Source organism: Elaeis guineensis, unplaced genomic scaffold (genome assembly GCF_000442705.2).
Source record: "Elaeis guineensis isolate ETL-2024a unplaced genomic scaffold, EG11 Super_Scaffold_1000045, whole genome shotgun sequence".
NCBI lineage: Eukaryota > Viridiplantae > Streptophyta > Magnoliopsida > Arecales > Arecaceae > Elaeis > Elaeis guineensis.
This window is the reverse complement of record NW_027332425.1, coordinates 5,040,024-5,061,709: the sequence shown is the minus strand read 5'-3', so window position 1 is coordinate 5,061,709 and position 21,686 is coordinate 5,040,024.

Sequence of the window (21,686 nt, the reverse complement as noted above, 5' to 3'; positions counted from 1 at the left end):
ATGAGCATCCATATCTTTGTATTAATATCACTACACAAGTAGTTATGAGATCAACCACCCTCATCACTGAGCGTACATAGGATATGCCAGTCTTACTGATATCATTGATCTTCAACTTAATAAACTAATGATAAAAATATTTTAGATCATAGTTATCAATGATTTAGGTCTCACCGACGTGATCTCATCATGGTCCTAAAATCATTATCCAGATCAAGGATTCATTATAATCTTAAAAAATAATAATAAGATACAGCATATAATGAATCAAAAGCCTATTTTATTAATTAACAATGTCAAATACATGAGTTTGAAAGATAAGTAATAGAAAAATATCCCATCGCATCCCATATGTGATAGGCTTGTAGGATATTATTCTTTCAATCTTTCACTTGTACTAAAGCCAATTGCCCCTATACTTGATGCCCATGCAATCAAGATTACAATCAAACTGCTGTAATGATAAGGCCTTAGTGAATGGATCCACTATATTATTCTAGGTATCAACTCATTTTACGATCACATTGCATCTTTCGACTATCTTCCAAACAAGATGGAACCATCTTAGGATGTGTTTGGATTTATGATAAGACTTCAATTTCTTGGCTTGAGCAACTGCTCTAGCATTGTCATAATAAAGGGACACTGATTGTTCAATTTTTGGAACCACACCTAATTCTGAGATGAACTTCTTCATCCAGACGGCCTCTTTAGTAGCCTCACTAGCAGCAGTGTACTCAGTCTTAGTGATTGAGTTGTTGAAAATTCTGTCCTAAAATTAATTATGTGATGATTGAGTTTATCTTTGTATATGAATTATTGATTATTGAATAAAAGTTATTTAGATATTTTTTATCATAAAGTGACATCTTCTTTGAACTCTTGTATTATGATGAAGTCTTTAGAATTATGCTAGTGTACGATAAAGAGAAAATTTATCATCTAGTTTTTAAATATGTTCACAACCAAATGATACATCATTATAGGATGATGATGTTTATCGAGTGAAGATCATTGTATACCATATGGGTTGGTTGTCTCCTTAACCAAAGAGTGTAGTGACACTGGTATGGCATATCGGTGAGATATAGGAGTACATTATCACTGAATAAGTGACTCACTTGCTGAGCATTCTACTATCAAGAGCTACTCGCAAAGCATATGGGTATAAGTATCTTTCAGACCTAAGATCACCATAGTGACTTGTAAGTAACTCACTGTGCTTTGGTACCGGACTATCTAGATTTGTAATGCAGTGATGAAAGACTACTGGGTACAGTCAAGTACTTGCGAAGTCTGTGTGTGAATCAAGATGGGATTGATTCCTCCAAATTATTAGAATTGATGTATTGCTATATTTTAATTTAGTAAAGCCTTGGCCAGGATAATCTATAAGATAAATTTGAAAGATTGAAATACAATGTAGATGAAGCAATCTCGGTTGATAGTTAACCTGAGATCATCTTAGAACATCCAAGGTCAAAAGGATGAATTATATAGTAACCATGTATATAGGTTCTAAAATATTTCTTTACAATAATTCGATCTATCTAGATGTTGGAAACTATTGCTAGATGGTAACTCGATTAGTGTAGGAATTAGTTCCTATGCTATCGGCTTAGTGTTTGAACCTATGGAGTTATCACACAAGTCAGACAAAGTAGAAAGGAATTGACCTATATTTATATATCCAATTTGGAAGTACTTGACTTGATTGAATATATAAGTTAAGTTGATTAAGAATTAAGTTAAGAGTCAAACGAGACTGAAGAGTTGACTATGTCATACTAGCACTACCATGAGGTTTAGATTTGATTCCGAAGATGAATAGTTTTTGATCTATGATCCATGAAGTATATGAAAGATTAAATTTAAGTATTGATTAATTTTAGATTAGATCTAAATTAATTAAGCTTAATTAAATTCAAAAATTCAAGTTAGATTAGATACAAAAGTCTTAAAGAGTTTGGGACAGACAATCTTTCAAAATTATTTCGAATCAGCTTCTTCGAATCGGACCCATTTTGGATGAGATATGAGAAATCTTACTTGCACTGAGATTTTTCTCTTATGTGGGCCAACCAACCCCTAGAATGGTGCTGGTTTAAAGTGTCTCATGTGGGTGAGAGAGTGGATGCAAATTGGTTGTCATAAGTGATGGCAATTCTATCTCATGTAGGAATCCTTTTTTCATGTTTATTGGACTAATTCAAATCAGATTTGAGTTAGAACTCCTATATTTATTAGGTCATGAGATTTATTTATAAATAGAGAGGGTCTCTACCTATGGATGCATAGCAAAAAAATCAGATTGAGAGAAGAGAGAAAGAGAGAGAGAAGCGTGAGAAGAGAGAGAGGTCCCTTCTTCTCCTTGGCCTCTCCCTTGTTGCCGCCCCTTCTCCCTTGCATGTGGGCTCTCTTTGACATCCCACCTATTGGGGTAAGGTGTCACACTAGCACATCTCTTCTCTCATTTGATTGGATTGTGAAGGTGATTAGATCAGAGTTCATCCTGCTTTCCTGCAGTGTCTAGCGTGCATGCGAAGTAGAGGGTCTACACATCCAAGCCTCCATGAAGGTTTAATTCAAATAATTTGAGATTTGATCTCTAGTTCTACTATTATTCAGGTAAAAATTTAATCTTTAATCATGTAGATAATAAAAAAAAATTTAGATGCAACCTGGACCTTCAAAGAGAAACAATTTCCCTTACCTTCAACTGGTATCAGAGTAGGTCTAAAATATATATATGCATAACTAAATTTTTTGAGATTAATTACATAAGATGTAATTAAAATTTTTTGTAAGATATTAAATCTTATTTAAATCTATTTATATAAAATTCTTGATCTAATTTTGATTTGATTAGAGGTGCCTAATTAATGGTTGATTGAGGTTGTTATAAGTTTGTTATAACAAAATTCTACTATTGCTAAATTTTTGATGAAATAACAATGTGAATTAAAATCTATTTTAAATTTATTTTAATAAAATTTTAATATTATTTTTTTATAAAGTAAGATTTATTTTAGATCTAAATTAGATCATTTTGATGGATATTTAGATCTGAATCCTATCAGATTCAGTACTGCTCAAAAATAGATTTTATCAAAAATTTATTCCTTATTCATTCATGTTTGTATCTAATTAATTTTTTATATGATATCAAATCTAAAATTAATATTTTATAATCAGTATAAGATATATTATAGATTGATATAATATATATAATACATTAAATCTAATTAGATTAGATGAAGAACATAATTGATAAGATCAAAGATATGTTCATGACATAAATAGTTTTGTCAATAATTGTATGTTGATGTAATTATATATAAAATTAATTTTAGATCTTAATAGCCTAGTACTTAAATTGATGAGATCATCAAGCCGTCTGATCATAGAAGATTGAAGAGATTAATCTCTCTTTTGCCTATTCGAAGGGTTCTCTTATGACGTGTAGGGGTATCATTGTGATCCATTTTATGAAAATATATATATATATATTTATATATTATTTTAATCATAAATATATTTAGATTAGATCTAAAATAATTTATGATTCATTACAATAGGATAAAATTTAGATATAAAATTATTTTATATCTAAATTATATGTTACATATGATGTAATCGGTATTGATTTAAAAGTTATCATGATGCATGAGATGTATGTGTGAAGTTTAGATCATACCTATGCATATTAAACATATTATAAAAATTTATTTTTATGAATTAAAATATATGATATGCTTCATCTAAAATCTTTATAGAATAGTTTTACAGACTGAAACACATATTCACACTTAATTTGGATTAAGTTTGAATGATTTAGATTTGAGAATTGAAGATCATTAAGACATAACATAAATCGATGGACAAAGAGTTAGCATGAATCAAATCCTTTTAATGGGTTAGACCTAGGGTTAGAAACACATATGGATCAAGTAGAAAAATTGATTAAATTTAATCAAATATTGAATTAGTCAGATCAATATTTCTCTAAATCAATCTCAATAGTTGGAGTTTGATCAAGTCCATATGTTTGACCCTAATAAATGGACCATGATCATGGCTTCGTGGTTGAGCCTGAATCTTTTAGTGTGTTAAATCAAAACTAATTAACCAGTTGGTGTCTAAGATAAGTTTGACAGATTCGATCAAATGTTTTTAATTGAGAGCTATTCACTTATATGTGTCTACGGTGAGTTAAGGGCACATCCCTCTCATTGATCTCACTTACATGGCCAACATGGTAGATTATATTCTAATTAGGTCACTAGTCGATTTGTGCAAATCCATGCCATTAAGGTGAATAAGCATGACTAATTTAGGTGGTTTCAGACCAGTTTGTGTTTAATCCTTTACATACTTGATGAAGTCAGTGGGAGAATTTGCAACTTGCAGGTCGACTTCTTCTCTGATTTTCAGATCAATGAAATCAAATTTTCTAAATTATTAGGTCCATAAAGTGATAAAGTTATGAGATAACTTGATCATTACCTCCCATTAAGGTGCATGATAATGAGTCCAATATTCTAAATAGGTATTGGAGGTGCCACACGCCTGGTGTCTATTACGTATTAGAATTATCATTCATCATATGACCATCATGATGTACCTTTAGATCAATGCTCAGATTGGTCGAGCCACACTCAGACCTAAACATCTATTTGTTGGATGCATTTGGTGTGTTATATTAATGGTTGGACCTAATCGAGATTTTTAGTGGAGGTGCCACACACCTACTGAAGGGATTCCTGGGACAAAACCTAATTGCTAAAATTGTTTGGAGAAATAATTGATTATGAACCTACCCATAGATGCACTAGGGTTGGCTGAGCCATACTCGAGCTCGAATGTAGTCCGTGTGGATTCTAGTACCTGCTAAAAAATTAGTGTAATTTTTAAGTTGGAGGTAGAGGCTACCAATTCATAAAAATAGTGAGAGAATCTTTAGACTAAAGTCTATATCCTTAGGATTAAAAATAATTCATATACTAATAGGCTAATGTCTTTCCTTTCAGTTATGGCCAACACACTATCTCTCCGTTCACTATTGGATAGCAATAAGCTCACTGGATCCAACTTTGATAACTGGTATTGAAAGTTGAGGATCATCTTGGAGCATGAGAGGATTTTATATATCCTTACGGATGAGGCACCTGAAGAACCTGCAGCTAATACTCCTCGTGCTGCGAGAGATACTTATATGAAGTGGCTCAATGACCATACGACTGTATGTTACGTGATGAGGGTAGCTATGAATGATGAACTTAGCCATAAGTTTGAGGATGCGTAACAGAGGAGATCATTCAAATATTGAATGAGTCCTTCGACACCCTTGAGGATGTGGAGAGACACAAAACATCCTGCATAGTGTTCAATACCCATATGCAAGAGGGGGCTTCAGTCATCGATCATGTATTGTATATGATTGAGCAGATTGAACGTCTTAGCAAACTTGACTTTCCGTTGCATGAACAGTTAGATAAGGATGCTATCCTCAATTCACTATTGAAATTTTATCTACCCTTTCTTAGTCATTATAGAATGACAAAGCCTGCGATAAACTACCATAGTTTGCTAGGATTATTACAGACTTTTGAGAAGGATCACCAGCTCCAAAAAGAGCCAGTGAATTTAGTGAGAGATTCATCTGTGGGGCATCGATCCTCTAGGAGAAAAAGAAGAAAAAGGTGTAGAAATCCCATGCCACCGATCCTAAGCAGAGCAAACTATCAAAAGTTGACAAGAGCCAGGCAGAGTGCTTCTTCTGTAAGAAGCTGGATTATTCGAAAAGGAATTATTCTACTTATATAGCTACCTTTAACCCAAACAGGCCTAAGAACAAGAGAAAGAAGCAATCGGTTGCTTCACAAAATACTTATATGATAACTCCTTATAATTTTTTTGTTTGTGATACTACTACCTAGGTATTGGATATCGAAAGTTCTATTAATATATGCAATTCATTGTAAGGACTACAGGTAAGGAGAAAGTTTCAAGAGGGTGAGCGGTTCCTTAACGTTGAAGATGGAAGTCTTGTTCCAGTTCTGACCTTGAAAACTTTGCAGCTTGTCTTTGAGTCTAGTAGTGTCATGTTAAATGATTGTCATTATTGTCTCTCTTTTTTGATGAATGTCATCTCTATAGGCCTTTTGGCCAACTAGTTACAAGTTTATAATAAAGAATAATTTTTGTAATATCATTATGAATAATACTGCAATCATGCATGGATAATTAAAACATGACATTACATAATATCACGGTCTGTTAGTATAATGTATACATCCAGTAAATACTCTAAATTAGATAATGTCAGTGAATCCTACCTTTGACATTGTAGGCTTGGTCATAGGAACAAGAATAGGATTGACAAGTTGATCAAGAAACGTATCCTTAAGAGAGAGATTGTGAATTATTGCCTACCTACGAGTCCTGTCTACTTGGTAAGATGACTAAGTCATCTTTTAAGAAAAAAGATGAAAGTGCTAGCGATGTCCTAGGTCTAATATATACTGATGTATGCAGGCCAATGAATATAAGTGTCAGAGAAGGATACTACAACTTCATTATATTTACGAACGACCTATCGAGGTATAGGTATGTCTATCTTATGAAGTATAAGTCAGAATCATTTGAAATATTCAAATGATTTCATGTTGAAGTAGAAAAATAAACTAAAAAAAGTATTAAGATCCTTCGATCAGACTGAGGAGGTGAATACCTCGAGTTCCTGACATATCTAGAATAGAATAAAATTCTCTCACAGTGGATCCCACTTGAAACATCATAATATAATCGATGTTGGAGAGGAGGAATCGAACCTTGTTAGATATGGTCCGATCCATGATGGGCTTTGCGAGTTTGTCAATCTTCTTTTGAAGATTTGCTCTAGAAACTGCCTGCTACATTTTGAATAAGGTGCCCAGCAAGTCTGCTGATAAAACTCCATACGAGATATGGACTGCGAAAGAATAGTGCCTTACAAGCCAATCACATGGGGATGCGATAGAGACTTTCTTGTGTTATCTTCCTGCTTATTTGTATGACAATAGTTATTTTATTCATGAGGTATTGTATTTTATCATATATTGCATTATATTTTATATGATTATGATAAATCCCATAGATTAGGAAAACTATTTAGGGCCATGATGAGATCATGCCAATAAGACCTAAAATCTTGATAGCTCCAATCTAAAAAGTTTTCAGTCATTGGATCATCGAGTCAGAGATCAATGATACCAATAAGACTGGTACATCCTATGTATGCTTGATGGAGAGGGTAGTTGATCTCACAATCACTTATGTAGTGACACTAATATAAAGATATAGGTGCTCATTAGAGAATGAGTTCACTGAACTGATCCACAGGAAGAACATCTGATGGAGCCTTACGGCATGTCGACAAATGATTCTCCAGTCAGAGTGGTGCATGTGATCTTTTGACCTAACATCATCATGGTACCTTATGTATATGAATCCATACTTTGGCTTATTTCCTAGCACACCACTTTGAGATATGTGTGGGATATTCTGGGTATAATAAAGTATGCATGAAAGTTGTGAGTGGTCAATAAGGAATCAGTCACTCCTTATAGGAGGAGAGAATATCCTATGTAATCTTATAGGATGATGACTCTAAGAGTCTCTGATCAGAGAGGGATGAATAGTAGAAAAAATTTTTATTAGTTCATCAATCGAGTCATCATCATCAAATCGAGATACATATGGATAGATATTTGGGTTTGACATATTTTCATACCCATAGCCTTTCCGAGATGTTGTGTGATCGAAAGATTGAATTGCACGATAACTGATCATGGAAGGATAATTTTGATATTTTTAATAAATTTTAAATTTTTTGGATAGTCATGACACATTGCTAGACATCAATCTTAACTTGTGAACTCATTAGAATTAAAAAATTTTAATTCAAGAATCAATTAGAAGGGTCCTAGTTGATTGGGACTCTTGAACTGACTTAATCCAATCGGATTAGGGTTACATCGAGAGTTTGGATCCACTGCTAGCTAGATTTAGAATTAATGGATCACACACAATAGAATTTGATCTTGATCCAATTTATTTAGATTTATTATATATCCAATGGGTTAATTAAATTGCTAGCACATGAGTTAACACAAGTTTCGAATTGGGTTCAGTGCAAAGGTGTTTGTGCTAACCTAAGCTTGTTGCCTTGACCTAATGTGATTGGGTTTGAACCATCTAATTTATTAGCTAATTTATCTGAATTTTATGAAAGAGTTCCATGTGAATCAGCCTTCTCCACGCCATATCCAAGGAAAAAAATGACACCCATTTATTTTTGGCATTAAGAGAAGAAGTCCTTCACACTTACTTCTCTTAAATTTCTTTCCAAGTTCCATGCATTTTCCTTTATTTCTTGTATCATGAGATGGTGCTTGGGATATGGGGCATGGAAGAGGAGGAGTCCTTCTCTTGGAAGGAAATTGAATGCCACAAATTAAATGGATGCTACATATATACATTGTATATGGAAGAGTCTTAATTATTAAGGACTCTTAATTTTCTTACGTGCTCCCTTAATTCCATGAACCATAAGATGGTGTTCAGATTTTTCTTAGTAGAGGAAGAGTCTTTTTGCTTATAAATCACTTCCTATTCCACACCTTGATGTTTTAATTACATGTTAAAAATTAATTTTGTGCACGTAAGGGATGTGGGGTGCCAACTTTACCTTATATGTGGTGCCAACTCTTAGAAAAATATGTGGCGCCCCTTCATACCTTATATAAGGGGCATCCCATATGGCATAAAATTCATCCCAAGAGTGGTTTAGGCATGGGATTAGATGAGGATAAGTCAAAAAAAATCTGAAGTGAAAAAGAAAAGGAAAAGGGAAAGAAAAATAGAAAGGAAGAGAAGAGAGAAAATGGAAAGCATGAGATGCTTGTCCAAAAATCAGATTGTTTATGTGTTGAACATAAAATCTGATTTATATGTGATGAGATCTTTTGAGGAAGAGTTCCTAAAGAGGTCCTAGTGAACGTCATGAAGGCATACAAGTGGTGGTGCATCTTGTTCTTGCGAAGGACGATCGACAACATACTGAGGAAGAAGGCTGCAGCACCATGTCAAATTAGGAAGGGCCCTGATCAATCTCGTGTGGATCATTGTTGGAGGGCTTCTACTTTGGAGTCTCATGGAGGTCTCAAGAATACCAGTTCATGATCTTTATGATGGTATATGACTTCTGATCTTCTCTTGTTATGCATACTTATGATATTTGATTGCAATCATCAACATGTTCTTAGGGCTTTTGTATTTCGATAGTCTAGTTTAAATATTAAACTTGCTTTCAATTATTGAATGTAAGTAAAAATTTTTGAAATTTATATTCTACTACATCACTGAAACCCAACAGTGGTATCAGAGTCACTCTTGATTGATTCAATCAAATTTCATGTTATTTTTGTGATATGGATTAGATCTAGTTCAAACTATGTCAAAATTAGATTTTCTGATTGATGTTTTGTTGATGATCTTGATGTATTTTTGTAAATGATAAATGTTATCAATCCATGATCAAACCTTGGATATGAAATTTTATGATCTTTAGACTTGTGTGATAAGTTTAAGATTAGATCCCATAATCTAATTTTCGATCGAATAGAAATTCAGTGCATGTGATGCACGGAGCCTTGGAATACTACATATGGATGTACATCGCCAAGACTTAGGATTTTTGTATTTGATGCATTTACCTAAGATCCAAGGGCTGACCATCATGTTATTAGGCACTCACCATTATGGGTCGACCATCTTGATTTTTGCCCAAGGTATGTGTGGAGCCAAAAAAATTTTTGATCATGGAAAAGATGCATCAGACATGGATTAAGATTTTTATCGATAGATTTGGTTAACTATAATTCATTGATCTAAAATATTTAAAATTAATGATAATGTAGATTAAATCAAATTCATTGTTCTATTTTGATTCGAAATTATATTTAATTTAGGTTAATCAAATTATCATTGACCAAATTTGATTAGGATTTGGGTCATGATTGACCGAATCTATGTTAACCTAATTGGATTAGGGTTAACCCAAGAATTGGTCAACCCAACTCAAATAGATGATAAATGCTTGACTTAAAATTGAATTTTGGATCAAGAGTTGAATCTAAATCAAAAACCTTAGTTAGATCCTATGACCATAAATTTAAACATCTTTATTGACATGTGTATGAATGATATCATAATGAAAATAATATGAGTAGTTTGTTATAATATTTTATAATTATTATAAAAATATATGAATATTTTCATATTAACTGATTATATTAATACATCTACAAGAGTTGCAATAAGAGCTGGGTGCCCCTAATTAATGTATTGTATTATCAGCTGAACCTTTCTTTTGTATGTTTCCAACTATTGATTAAGATTTTACATGTTGACGTAAAATAATATAAAAAAAATTATTTGAGTAGATAAAAATTATTTCTTTCTATTTTCAAATAAAAATCAAGCATTCAAGGTAGACTTCATGGAGATGAAGATTTGACTACCAAGTGTTTGAGAGCAGAGGTGCATTAAGATTGACCATGAAATGGTTCAATTTATGATGCACCTAGAGTTTAACCCATAGATCATCCTATGGCTCAGATAATTTTTTTGAAGTTCATAACCATTATATTTAAATTAGATCTCCTCTTTATGCTCTTACTTGCTGGTAGTTAAAATTAAATTAAATTGTATATGATGCATGTATATATTTAGGATGTGCATGAGACCTAAGTCTCTCATATAAATTATATTATGTCATAATGGTAAAGTGTTAAGAACACTACCCATGTCTTCCTTCATGCTAAGTCTGTATTATATCAAGAACCATAGTAGGCTTGTTGTGCTATCCACAAGGCTTGCTGTGGGGACTGATTTGATACTGTCTTGGTACATTATGAAGCTAATTGTACTTAACTCATACTAGATCAATAGAATATGTCAAAAAACTATAGTGAGTTTGTTGTACTATCCACAAGGCTTGATATAGTGATTGGTATAATGTTGACTTAATGATACTTATGGCATATTTTGGTAGTGTTGTCTTGTTGTACTATTCAAAAGGATAGTATTATTTAGATATGACCATATAGAATTGAAGGATACGACTTGTTGCTCCTTGAATTGATTTTGATGATTACAAAGTATTTGAGGGGGTTACTAATGATTTTAGCTTAAAAAAAGATTTATTATATTTTAAAGGTAAAATCATAATTTTACCAAGTTCTGATTCGGAAGCCTCAAGAGCAAGAGCAAAAGATTTATAATCTATTGGAGGTAATTTCAATATTTTTGGATGTATATTTTGAAAGAAAATCATGTTTATATATTTGAGTCGACCCCATGAGTCGACTCATGGCAAAAGGGGCTGAACGGCATACTAAATTTTTAGCTGGCACACCCTATGAGTCGACCCCATGAGTCGACCCCTATGCATGAGTCGACCCTATGAGTCGACCTCTGCAGGAGTGCAGGCCAAACTTACAGAACAGTCATTTTCTGTCCTGTGCCATAGAGGTCGACCCCATGAGTCGACCCCTATGCATGAGTCGACCTCTACTGCAGTATAAGCCAAATTTATAGAAGTCATTTTCTGTTCTGTGCCATAGAAGTCGACCCCATGAGTCAACTCATGTGCATGAGTCGACCCTATGAGTCGACCCCTGCGATGAAAAAACTCCACAATGGCTAGTTTTTTGCTCATTCTAGCTGCATTTAATACCCATTTAATGTGCTCTAACGGCTCTATTTCAGTCCAGATTACTCTCCACCATCATTTAAAGTTATAAAAAGCACTTAAAGGAGGGAATCAATAACAAGAGAGAGGATTTAAAAAAAAATCTTCAAGCATTCATTTTAGTCCTAACAAAAGAGTCCTCTTGAAGTTAAAGAAGCTTTTATTTCAAGTTCACCAACCCCTCAAGAGCTCACTCAAGTCTTCAACCATCTTGAAAAAAATCAGAAGAGCTTGCTTCCTATTGTGTAAAGTGTATTTAAAGCTTGATTCGCTCATTAAAAGAGCTACATCTGTATTTCTGTGCAATTAACTGTCATACTCCTTTTGAGTTGTTATTTTTGTTTTGGATGTTAGATGTGTGCCCTAGATGCCAGATCGACTGATACATTCCTGTACAGATCTAAGGGCAAATTTATAATTTTGACTATAAATGAATAAAAGGGTTATTCTTCTATCACATTGTGTACATTGTGTCTGTGATACATCCTTTGAGTTAGTGGAAATTTAAATTCATATTTTCAAGAGTTGAAAATTTAAGACATGAATTTACATAACTAACTCATAAACAACTCCTGACCATAGGATCATCACGAAGATGGTGATCGATCTGGAAGGTTGGTGTACGATCGCTTCCTTAGGATATATGTATCTTGAGTCTACGGTATGGAGACATCGGAGTGAGAGTACAGGTATTCATTGAGAACAAGAGTACTGAACGTGACCACATCAAGCAGTCATAAGGAAGTCTACCTTCTCGACGATGACTAGCTCGATGCTGCAGTTGCGTATTTAGTTCTTTGACCTGAGGTACATTGATAATTCACCTTGAGTATGTTATAGTTTGACTACACCATAACTCGATCTCCTAGCCATTCGGAACCCTTAGGTGTATGTTGGCTGTAGCATATTCATTGTAGGAACTAGGTCGCACCAAGATGGGATCTATCAATCTCGATAGATGAAGGAGTAGTCCTATGATAATTGAAAGATCGAGTTCTTAAGCCCATGGCCATGGCAGAGTGAAATAATAGAAAAGAGTTTTTCATTAAGATTTCACATCAGACTCGGATCGATCGATTAACTCATATGACTGATGTTGGATTTGATGAGTTCATCTTAACCCTAATTTAGTCGGAACTCATGATAGAGGAACTCAATCACACAGGTAACTGCACCGAGAGGTTCATCTTTAGTTCTGATGGGTTGCCACCACATACTGCTAGGTGTCACTGGTGGATTTTGGGAGCAATTAGAATGATATTAATGATCGATCATTCTAATTATCTGAATCAGAAAAGTTCTGGTCCATCGAAAGGAGTTTCGATGATGTCGATGATGAGATCACGACATGTCTCATTACCATACATAATTGAACCTAACTGGGTCACACAAACAAGGGTTAGGGTCTGGATGTCATCAATTGGGCAAACTCAATTGATTTGGATTAGATCCAATTAGGTTCAAGGAAATCATGCTAGCACACGATTGAGCCTAACTTTCTCTTCGTATAATCTTTTCTATTTCTACTGAGCTAAATGTGATTTGACTCATCCAGAGAATCTTGAAAAGATTTTTCTCAGTCTAAATGAAGCTTGTCCAGCTCAGAAAAGGCTTGTCTTAATTTATGAGATGAATTTAAGACAACACCTGCTAATTCCTAGCACCTGCCAATTTCATTTTAGGACATCTGTCAAAAGTTGACATATGGGTCTTAAACTAAAGAAGGTTCATTTGAGAATTTTTGTAGAGTATCCATATGTCAAAACTCAATTGAATTGGGTGCCATAATCAGATTATGACATGAGCCCAATTGAATTAAAGTGGGCGCCCCAAATGGATAAGAACCAAAGAGTCCTGATAAACATGGACTCTTTGGCGCCACCTTGATTGAGCTTATCCAATGTTGGTGCCAACTTAGGAGAGAGGATGGGGTTCTTATCTGATGTGATCAGATGACATCACTCCACCAATCATAATTTTTTTAAAATTTATTAAAATTTTTTGATTGGTTGAATGATGTGGCACTGCGCAGTATACAGGGTCTATATAAACCCTGCTGCACCTAAGGTTTCATAGAAGAAATTATTTTATGCATAAAACCAATAGCTTCCACCCCCTCCCCTCTTCTCTACATCCTCCCTGCTCTTCTTCCTCCCTCTTCATGTCCAAAGAGTTGGACGTCCATCTGGCAAAGATCCAAGGCGTGGTGATGCCTGGAACAGAAGGCTGCAGGACATCTTTGACAGGCTGCTGCTCCAACTTCAGAAGGAGTTCTGAAGCACTTTCAAATCAGATAAAGATCTGATTTTTGGAGCATAGATTTGTGAGGAGAAGATATTCTAGATCCTACTTGAGTGGATGTTGGTAGAGGCCAGGTACTTGCGTGGCTACATCAGAACCTCGGGCTGTGCAGAGATCATCTACAGGGTAATCAGATTACCCTTAAGGTACTTCTTCTTTCATCATAGTTTTAGATTTATTTTAAATTTTAAATATCAGATAATAAAATTAGATCTAAAGAATTAGATCTAAAATATGTAGGATAATTTTTTAAAAAAATTATTCTATGCCAGATTTGATGAAATCTGGAAGATCTTACGAGGAAAAGCGGTTTCCCCTCCCTACAAGTGGTATCAGAGCCAGATTGTTGGCTCTATTTCAGATCTATTTTAGATCTAATTTTAATTTTAATTTATCTAATATTAAATGATTTTAATATTACATCAGATGTGACAGGATCTAAATTAAAATATTTAAAATTAAATCTAAGAAGATCTAACATGCATAAGATGCATGACTAGACTAGGATTAGTTGAATCCATGAATAGTCTTAAGTTTTATGTTTTAATGAGATTAAAATATGAATTAAATATAATTTATTTTTATTTTTTTATATTATAATTATTATAATTAGATAAAAAATCAAAAATAAAATTTTAATTATTTCATAAAATTGATCTGTTGCATGCCTAGACTAGTTGTAGAATTATTCTAGTAACTTGTCTAGAATAGATTTAATTTTGAATAGTTCAATTTAAATCTTATTTTTAGATATTATATGTGATGTATCAGATTTAAAAGCATATTAATTAGATTAATTTTTGATACATGAGATGTATGCAAAGTATGTATTAGTTAGATCTTAAATTGTATATGTGATATGTTAATTTAGATCTAACTAGTTTTGTAGTTAAATTTATATTTCTGATTAAGGTGTTCCTCATGGCCGTCCGGTCATAAGAACAAAGTAAGATTTTAAGACCCTCTCTTCCCATTCAATTGGGTGTTCATATGACGTGTAGGGGTGCCACGCATTCATCCTTAATCAGAAATCAAAACTTATTTTCTGCAAAATCCTAGATCCTGAAACCCTAGGATTTATTTTACATACTTGTTTATGAACCTAAACTTAATTAATGAATTAAGCTTATGAAATTAAATTAGATCTAAAATTGAAAATTTTATATCTAAGATATTTTCATAAAATTCGATTCAGGCTTGGGTAGCTCAATTAGGTCTAGCGGTTGATCAAACCGAATCAAGAGTTGGTTAGGTGGGATCATGAAAGTTAATAATTGACCAGCCTAATAGGATTAAGTCTGGGTCAAGATCGAATCATATTTAGATGTGACTCGATCAAGTTAAGACCTAATTTGACTCAGTGGTTAGAGCCTGGATTGTAGGCTAACCCAATTAGTTCTGGTTCAACAATTTGGTATCTAAGGTAAGTTGGGCAGATGCGACCGACTGGTTTTTAATTGGAAGCTACTCGACTCGAATGCATTCTTGTCGAGTTAATGGCATATCCCTCCCACCGGTCTCACTTACCTGGCCATATGTGTCGACTCAGTTTTGATTTGAGGTGGCTAATAATTCGAGCTAGCCCATGCCACTAGGTTAGTCATAATTATTATGACTATGTCAAATCAAGTTTAATGAGACCTAAATAAATCTTCCTAAGAAAATATTAAGTCTAGGTCTTCCACCATTGTGGATGTACGGGCCCTTCCCGGGGTTGATTGTTCTCGATCGGTTACAATGGCTCATTGTGGGGAAAATTCAGTGCAGGGGTAAAATGGTAATTTTAAAACTTTTTCAAAATCATTATTTTACAGCAGAAATTATTAATTAATCTAATTAATTAACATGAATTTACCCTATACTAGGATCTAAATATGATATATAGCATGCATTCATTTAAATTTGAAATTCAAATGCGAACAGTAAACACTTTACTGTAATGTGTTCAGAACACAATACCTTTGTGCGGGTAGAAGATTGCCGCAATTTGATCACCCTCAGGAGAGTCTGATCATTGCGACACAGCCACACAGTGTGTCTGGCCTCTGCGGATCATCCACATGAAGCTTCCGATCTAATCGACTCCTCACGAGTGCTAGCTCGTTGTAGAGCCCTTTTGATGGTGGATGCTGATCGAACTCCTTCAATCGATGTCTGTCGATTCTTCAGATGCTCTGGATCATTAATAGACATGCTTGAGAGGATGTTGAAGATCTTCCTGAGATTTTGTAGGCTCACGACACTCGTAGCTCACTTTCTCACTTCCCGAACCCCAGGCTAAAACTCTAAGGAACTCACCAGAAACCTTGCACTCACTTTTCTTTCTTTTCTTTCTTTTTCTCTTGGAAGGATATGGACTTCCTCCTCATGCACAAGATTTCTCACGCCCCAGAATTTTTCTCCAAAAATCTTCTTCTTACACATCCCACTCTTCTCCTCCTTTTATAACCACGTCAAACATCTTATCCAAAAGAAAGGATAAAGATGAGTAATTGCACATTTGAATTCAAATCAAATTTGAATTCAAATGGACACTGACTCATCCCTTATCCACTAAAGGCATGAGGTGTGGCTTAAATTATGCATGGAGTGATTTCATGAGAAACTTTTTCTCATGTAATAAATAGGGCATAGAAAAAGGGATAAGGTGCAAAGATTGATTGCCCATTCAAATTCAAACTTTATTTTGAATTTGAATGGCCAACCAATCATCCTTATCCATTTTGAATTTGAATGTGGCACATTAAAATGGGGCGTGGAGAAGGGCTTGGCGTGAGAAAAAAATTCATGAGAAGTTCTTCTCATGAATTCAAATGGGTGCAATAGAAGTGAGGTGGCGCATGGAGATTGGGTCAAGGTGGTTTAATTATTTAAACCAATCTAATTGAACCAAATAAGTTAGGTCCAATTAGACTAATTTAAACTCAACTTAATTAAGCTTAATTAGGCTCAATAAAATCTTAATCAAATTAGGAATTGACTAAGCCCAACCCCAGATCAAATCAAGGACCAAACCATCTCGACGATTAGGTCAACTCTTAACCTAATCGGGTCAAACCCAACTGAATCCAATTCAATTGGACTTGATCCAAAAATAATTACTCAATCAAATTGAGTTAATTAGTGATCAAATCACTAATTAAATCTCTCATAAATACTGAGTCCAAATCCAATGGGCAATCAGGCATCAGAATTCATCGATATGTAACCCTGATCGAAAAGTCCCAACAAGTGGGACTCTTGACCCTGGTACCCATAATGTGTGGAACTCATGATCAGAGAATCCTGATTCTCGATCACTGAGTTTCAAACATGTAAGATTCTACATCAGCCATCAGATCAGATAGGAACCTCTAATGTGTGTGACCCCACAGGTTCAAACCTAAGCCGGTAGCACAGGAACCAATTCCTATACTAATCGAAGTGATCATCTAGCAATGGTACCCGACATTCGGATAGGTCGAAAAGTTGCAATTGCAACACTCAGAATCTACATGAATATGGTTACTATATAATTCAACCTTTTGACCCCTGTGTTTAGGATGACTCAGGGTTAAACTGTCAACCCTGATCAGATCATCCGAATCGTGCTCAACTCAAACAGTCCTGTAACTTCTCACAAGGACTACCCTGGCCAAGGTTTTGCTAAATTGAAACACGACTGTACACAGCTCCTAAACTGGAGTAGTCAATCCCATCTTGACACATGCACCGACAAGTCAAGTACTTGACTACACCCAGCAGCCTTCCATCACTGAATTAAAAATTCAGGTAGTCCAGTGCCTAAGTGCAGTGAGTTGCTTGCAAGTCACTGTGGCGGTCTCAGGTCGGAGGGATATTTATACCCATATCCCATCGGAGCAAATCTTGATAGCAGAAATAGCTCCAGAGTTGGTCACGTTTAGTGTAGATGTACCCTTACATCTCACTTGTATGCCATACCAGTGTCTCCACACTCATTGGTTAAAAGGACAACCAACCTATATGGCACACAACAACCTATGCTTGATAAACGTTATCATTCTTGGTAACAACGTATCATTTGGTCGTGAACAAATTTAAGGACTAAATGACAAATCCTCCTTTGTCGAGTCTAAATAGTCCTAAGGACTTCACCATAACATAGGAGTTCATTAGAAGATGAAACATTTTATGATGAAAAAATACCAAAATAATTTTTATTAATTCATAATTCATGTATAAATACAAAAATGAGCACAACCGTCAACAGACTAACGATTGACTTTGGGACACTATTCCCAATAATCTCCCACTTGGCCTAAAGCCAATCGGTGCAGTATCTGATACCCATCTTCGACTTGTAGTTGTCGAACTCCTTCACCGCAATGGATTTAGTGAATGGGTCAGCCAGGTTCTCCTTCCCGTCGATCTTTTGAAGATTGACGTCACCTTGATCCATAATTTTTTGGATGAGATGGTAGCGGCGCAGAATATGCTTCGTCCGCTGGTGTGCCTTTGGTTCCTTCACCTGAGCAATGGCTCCAGAGCTGTCACAGTAGAGCAGAACTGGACCAACAAGGGAGGGTGCTACTCCGAGCTCATGATGAATTTTCTCAGCCACACCGCTTCTTTGGCAACATCTGATACAGCGACATACTTCGCCTCGCAAACTGAATCAGCCACTGTGTGCTGCTTGAAACTTTTCCAGCAGATAGCCCCACCATTAAGGGTAAAAATAAATCCCGATACACTTTTGTTGTCATCGTGATCAGATTGAAAATTAGAGTCTGTAAAACCTATAAGTCTCAAGTCCGATTCACCATAAACAAGCCACTGGTCCTTAGTATTTCTTAAATACTTTAGGATGGTTTTAACAACCTTCCAATGATTCTCTCCTGGATCAGATTGGTATCTACTCACTACCCCTAGTGAGTATGCCACATCTGATCGTGTACATATCATGGCGTACATGATAGATCCCACTGTCGAAGCATATGGAATCCTACCCATACGCTCTCTCTCTTGAGGTGTTGTCAGACAATCCCTCTTCGAGAGAGAAATTCCATGGCCTATCGGAAGATAGCCTTTCTTGGAATTCTCCATGCTAAACCTCTTCAGCATAGTATCAATGTACATGGACTGAGATAAACCAAGAAACCTTTTAGATCTATCCCTATAGATCCTCATCCCTAGGATGTAGGAAGCTTCTCCCAGATCCTTCATGGAGAACTGTGACGACAACCAAATCTTTATTCCCTGTAATGCAGGGACATCATTCCCGATTAAGAGAATGTCATCCACATACAATACAAGAAATACTACTACTGGACCATTAGCCCACTTATAAATGCATGGCACTTCTCCATTCTTAACGAAGCCATACGTCTTGATCGTCTTATCAAAACGTATGTTCCAACTCCGTGATGCCTGCTTAAGTCCATAAATGGACCTCCGTAGCCTGCACACCTTAGACTCATCTGTGGATGTGAATCCTTTAGGTTGTATCATATACACCTTTTCATCCAGCTCTCCATTTAAGAAAGCTGTCTTCACATCCATCTGTCAGATTTCATAGTCTAGATGGGCAGCTATCGCAAGCATAATCTGAATGGATTTGAGCATTACCACAGGAGAAAATATTTCGTCATAGTCTATACCATAATGTTGACGATATCTCTTGGCAACCAGACGGGCTTTATAGGTTTCCACCTTTCCGTCTGGCCCCTCTTCCTCTTGAAGACCCACTTACACCCTATGGGTTTTACTCCTTCGGGTGGGTCAACCAATGTCCACACATCGTTGACCTTCATGGACTCCATTTTGAATTTCATGGCTTCTAGCTATTTCTCAGAGTCGGATCTCTGCATTGCATCCATGTAGGTGATCGGATCCTCATCATTTTCATCAAGTTCGATAGGATCGTCATCCCGGACCAAGAAACCATAGTATCTGTCCGGTTGACGTGGTACTCTACCAGATCGCCTTAAGGCTGCTTGAACAATAGGCTCCGGATCTGATCTAACCAAACCCGATTCAGGTTCAGCAACTTGTGTTGATTTTTTCACCTGCCGAACTTCGTCAAGTTCGATCTTAGAGGCAACAGTCCCTTCACCAAGGAACTCCTTTTCCAAAAAGATTGTCTTAAGGCTGACAAATATTTTTTGCTCATCAACTAGGTAGAAGTAATACTCTTTGGTCTCTTTTGGGTACCCTATAAAATTACACTTGTCAGACCTAGGTCCTAGTTTGTCCATAATTAAACGTTTAACATAAGCCGGACACCCCCAAACCCTAAGGTGCGAGAGTACTGGCTTACGTTCTATCCATATCTCATATGGCATTTTGGTTACAGACTTACTCGAACCCTATTTAGAAGGTAACAAGTCGATTCGAGCACATATCCCCAAAGGGAGATCGCAGACCAGCAAACCCCATCTTGGATCGAACCATGTCCAACAAGGTCTGATTCCTCCTTTCAGACACACCATTATGCTGTGGTGTTCCAGGAGGTGTCCACTGAGAGAGAATCCCATTCTCCCCAAGATATGTCAGAAAATTATTGGAAAGGTGTTCACCTCCTCGATCAGATCGAAGAATTTTAATACACTTTTCAGTTTATTTTTCTACCTCATTTCGAAATAGTTTGAACATTTCAAATGACTCCAACTTATGCTTCATTAAATAGACATACCCATACCTCGATAGGTCATCTGTGAAGGTTATGAAGTAGAAATATCTACCTCTTGCACTTGAGCTCATGGGTCCACATACATCAGAATGTACTAGACCCAAGAGTTCACTGGCTCGCTCACCTTTTTCAGTAAAAGGTGATTTGGTCATTTTACCAAGAAGACAGGACTCACAGGTTGGAAGTGATTCACAATCACCTACTTCAAGAATTCTTTCTTGAGCCAACCTGTTTATCTTGTTCTTATTGATATGACCTAGCCTACAGTGCCAAAGGTAGACTTCTGACACATTATCTATTCTAGGGCATTTATCGAAGGTTTGAACCACATTAATAGGTTGTGATAGAAAGTAAATTCTATTATTAAGTTGTCCAACAAATATTGTAACACCATTCAAAATGATATTGCAAACATTTCTTTTTATTAAAAATTGATAACCGTTCATGGCCAAAAGGCCTACAGAAATAATATTTAATAAAAACTTGGACAATAGTGACATTCACTCAGAATTACGTTTCGAGAATTGATTACAAGGTTCATGATTCCTAATGCTAGAACTGGAACTTTGCTTCCATCTCCAACGTTCAGGAATCTCTCGCCTTCATCAAATCTCCTACTGACCTGCAGACCCTGCATCGAATTGCAAATATGATAAGGGCTTCCGGTATCCAATACCCAGGCAGTAGTATCACAAATGGAAAAGTTGCAAGGTGTTATCATATAAGTACCTTGCTTCTTCTTTGGCCTGTTCGGGTCCAGTGAGGCAATGTATAGAGGACAATTCTCTTCCAGTGCCCTGCTTCTTGCAAAAGAAGCACTCCGCCTGGCTCTGGTCGGCTTGTACTTCTTGGTCTGACCATGTGCAAACATCCCAGCATGTGGTTGCACCTTCTTATTCTTCTTCTTCTTGTTCTTCTTCCCTTTCTTAAAGGGTCGAC